Genomic DNA, 4061 nt, shown 5'->3' with positions numbered 1-4061 from the left:
TAGCGACCCAGGATCTCAAGAATCTACTGATTGATGAAAGAGAAACTTAGAAAGGTGTGTGTGTGTGTGTGTGTGTGTGTGTGTGTGTGTTTTCTTTTTAGGAGGCAAGAAACGTTAGCACCTATCCAGACACTTTTCTTGGGAAAACAAAATAAGAGAAGGTTTGGGGAATCTTTGAAGGGGAAGAATTTGAATCATGTGAACTTTCTGAGGAGGAAGTATTCTGAATTTTTTGCTTTAGCAGAATCTATATATACTGTTTCAGGAGTTCATGATTTTATATTTGTTTCCTCATTCTATCCTTTCAAACACTTGTGTGTTATGATATATGCCTATTTATACAATCTCAAATATGATTTGTATTATTTCTTTTATAATATAAGTTTATTTTATTAGATAAATTTCAGTGCTCAGCCATCTCACATAAAGCAGCCCTTTGATCAAGTCTTGAGTTATTTCATCCTTTTTGGATCTACCTTACTGTGTTAGTTTTCTTGAATGTTTCACTCCAGTGTTCCCAACGGCAATGTAAACTAATTGTGTCTGTATTCAGATGTTTTCCTAAATAAGTGTTCATAATTGCTGCTTTCCTGGAGTATTGCAGTGGCTTCTTATTGTGTAACCTGTCCATTCCTATTTCATTCTCCTTCATTTAATCCTTGCAGTCATTTTCCTTAAACACTTTTGATTCCCATTGCTTCACACTTTTTGACAGCTTTCAAACGACTTTTGAAGAGTGTCAAAATTACTTGTCTAGTACTCAAAGTTACCCAGAAGGTTTTTCTCATATTACTTTTCTTGCTTTATATCACAGTCTCTCTTATAGGAACCATGTGCTTTACCCAAAGTTGACTATTCCTTTTTCTAGGTACATTTGGAATTTTCCGTGTACTCACTTAAGTTACTCTGTTCTCAAGAATACCTATTAGTCTCCATATTCTCCCAGGGAAAATTCTTTCCATTTTATAACCAGCAAAACATCATGACTCTTCATGGACTCCTTCAACAAGGGAAAAAGGCAAATACTTTTTTTCTATTCCCATAATACTGTGATGTACCTTTCTAGCACCTCTTACAATATTCTTCCTTTTACTATCGTATTTATGTAGGATACTTATCTTTATTTATCTATTAAATTTGAAGCCAGGGACTGAGTCTTGTTAATTCGATGATTCTCAGCAGGCACAGTGTGATACTCTTAAAAGACCCCCCTAGAAACTTTAAAAAAAAATTTACTCACTAGCAATGCTACAGTTCTCTACTTCCTAAGAAAGTATGCTGTTTTGAGGTTGTTAGATATCATTATCTACACAAATGGTGATCTTCAGTATAATCAGAGACAATTCTGCCACTCTTAAGTATGTAGAGGTAGTTTTTGAAATTTTGGTGCAATATTAATTACATGCTTAAAAATTATCATGTACTTCTTTTAGAAAACAGAAAATACTAGGAATGGTTTCTGCCATTTCAAGAATGGAAAATGCTCACATTAGGGAACACAAACCTCAACTCAGTCCTCTAATGGCCCTTAAGCAACTTTTAAATGTGGGCAAATACACCATTCATGCTTAACATAGTCTAATATTTCCTGGGAACGTGGACAACACAAAAAGTCAAAATCACCTTCAGGAAATCACTGAGGACTCAGCAGTTCAAATGTCTTTTGAATTCATAAAACATTTCCACTGTCCAAGTCTTAATTCAATTTTCAACTTTGAAACACACATTTTAAATTACTTTTAATGTGGAACGTGGCATTTAAAATGTTAGAGACATCTCGGATTAATTTGGTAATTATGGCCTCACTATGAATAACAAAAATTCAATCTTTACATAAAATGAAAACAATATGGAATCCATAATGAGAGTTTCCTAACATAAAATGACATGAAGTTTTTATTTTCCTCTTCGGAAAACTAGTAGCAAATTTTATTAAGCACTTACTATTTGGTAAACACAGCTATAAGCACCTTACAGTATCAACTTACTAAAGCTTTATGAAAATTCTATCATTGAAACTAGTGTTTATCATACCAACTTTACAGAGGAAACTGAAATGGAGGTGAAACAATCCATCCACAAAACAAAATTGGTAGCAATGAAGTTTAGGCAAGGTAGGATAGCACCAAAAGTCACACTTAATCACTACTTTTTGCTGCTTTTCATTTAAAGAAATAATGAATAACCAAGCATAGTGACTCACACCTATAATCTTAGTACTCTGGGAGGCCAAGGTGGGCAGATCACTTGCAACCAGTAGTTTGAGACCAGCCTGGGAAACATGGAGAAACCCCATTTCTACAAAAAAAAAAAAAAAAAAAAAAAAAAGGCGGAGGGCATGATGGTGCTGTGTGTAGTCCCAGCTACTCCAGTGGCTGAGGTGAGAGAATCACTTGAGCCCAGGAACTTGAGGGTGCAGTGAGCCATTATTGCACCACTGTACTCCAGCCTGGGTGACAGAGCAAGACCCTGTCACACACACACACACACAGAAAATAGTGAATAGTTTAAATTACTGTGTAGAAACAATGAAAACATTAATACAAAAAATAGATTTAGACTCCACGAAGAGAAGACCATCAAATGAAATTCAAACAGAAATAAGAGAGCTGCAGTGCCAGAGGAATGCAGTTTTCATATAAATTTACTTGATCACAAAGTCCAAAATCTCTTGAATCACTATTTTTCCAGTATTTAGATCAGTAGTAAATAAATCAACCATAACAACCAGAAGTATTCAGGCTGATAATTATTGTTTTTGTCCTTTATTCCTCAATGGTTTAAAAGGGGGACAATAAATAAACACTATTGTCTCCTGGAACCACAAGTCTGAAAAGGGAACCACAGATAAAAAGTATGATGATCAGAGTTCTTACACAAAATGGATAAAATCAAAGTGTTAATAAAAGTCTCAGCAGAAAAACATTGAAATGGAAAGTGTAAAAGCATAATTGATACAGCGGTGCTCAAATATCAATATATGATCAAAAAAGAGTATATGTAAAAATATTTTCCTACAGCTCAAAGGCAAACAAATGAAAATCCTATATAATTAATCAGAAAAAAATGCTACTAAGAATCTGAATTAAAATGCAACAGAAAACGACATGTCCCAGAATATTTTGGTTTGAAGACAAAAATTCTGAGGTGCAGATTGTGGACAATGATTTCTAATTCCACTTAAATTATAAATATTAGAGAAGCAAAGAGATTATAATAAGAAACAGAATAAAATGAAAATACGTAAATTTTGTTAAATTAATTAAAATTAAAAACAGAAATATAGAAAACAAATCTGCGGAAAAAATTATGAATTTAAAATAAAAATTAACTGTTAATTATGAAAATTCACTTACTTTGGCATCATGATCTTCATTTAAAGCCTGCTTCTCCGCCCTACCCATAACAGGACAAGGTGAAAGGCTCGGGCTGAAGGCCATGAGATCCATCTTGGGTGGGCCCTCCTCAGAGCACACCCTCTGCCTCCTCTGCTGCGAGTATGACCAGCTCCCCACCGCGCTGGAGCACACCAGCGTGGGCTTGCCCGCCGTGCACGCGCCCTCGGCGGGCGGCGCCAAGCACCGCAGCGCGGTGTACAGCAGTAGCGTGAGGACCAGCAGGCTGGATACCCCACAGATGGCGATGATCAGGTAGACGTTGACATTCACCAGCGCCGCCTCTGGCCCCGCGGTGCCCACCGACAACCGCGATGACGCTTTTGGAGCCTGGCCATTCTCCACCAGCGATACCAGCACCGTGGCTGTGGCCGTCAGCGCCGGCTCACCGTGGTCTTTCACCAGCACCAGCAGCCGGTGGCGCGGAGAGTCTGCTTCGTCCAGGACACGAGTCGTGCTGATCTCGCCCGTGTACAGCCCCACGCGAAACGGGAAGCGAGCACTGCTTGCCACTGGCTGCAGCTCATACGAAAGCCACGCGTTGTAGCCCGAGTCGGCGTCCACTGCGCGCACTTTCGCCACCACTTGGCCCACACCCACCGACCGCGGCAACAGCTCGCTCACTGCACCACCAGTGCCACCCACCCGAGGCGCCAGCAGCACCGG

At 38.8% G+C, this 4061-nt stretch overlaps 1 pseudogene across 1 annotated transcript; it reads right to left on the bottom strand.

Moving 5' to 3' along the window:
- Positions 1–2739: 2739 nt before the first annotated feature.
- On the bottom strand, positions 2740–4058 carry LOC113222874 (annotated as a pseudogene). The gene has a single exon (XR_004228786.1). The product of XR_004228786.1 is annotated as a protocadherin alpha-6 pseudogene (transcript).
- Positions 4059–4061: the final 3 nt, after the last annotated feature.

Source organism: Piliocolobus tephrosceles, unplaced genomic scaffold (genome assembly GCF_002776525.5).
Source record: "Piliocolobus tephrosceles isolate RC106 unplaced genomic scaffold, ASM277652v3 unscaffolded_35852, whole genome shotgun sequence".
Lineage (NCBI taxonomy): Eukaryota > Metazoa > Chordata > Mammalia > Primates > Cercopithecidae > Piliocolobus > Piliocolobus tephrosceles.
Note: the sequence above shows the minus strand (reverse complement) of the source record. Positions and strands in the feature narration are given on the sequence as shown.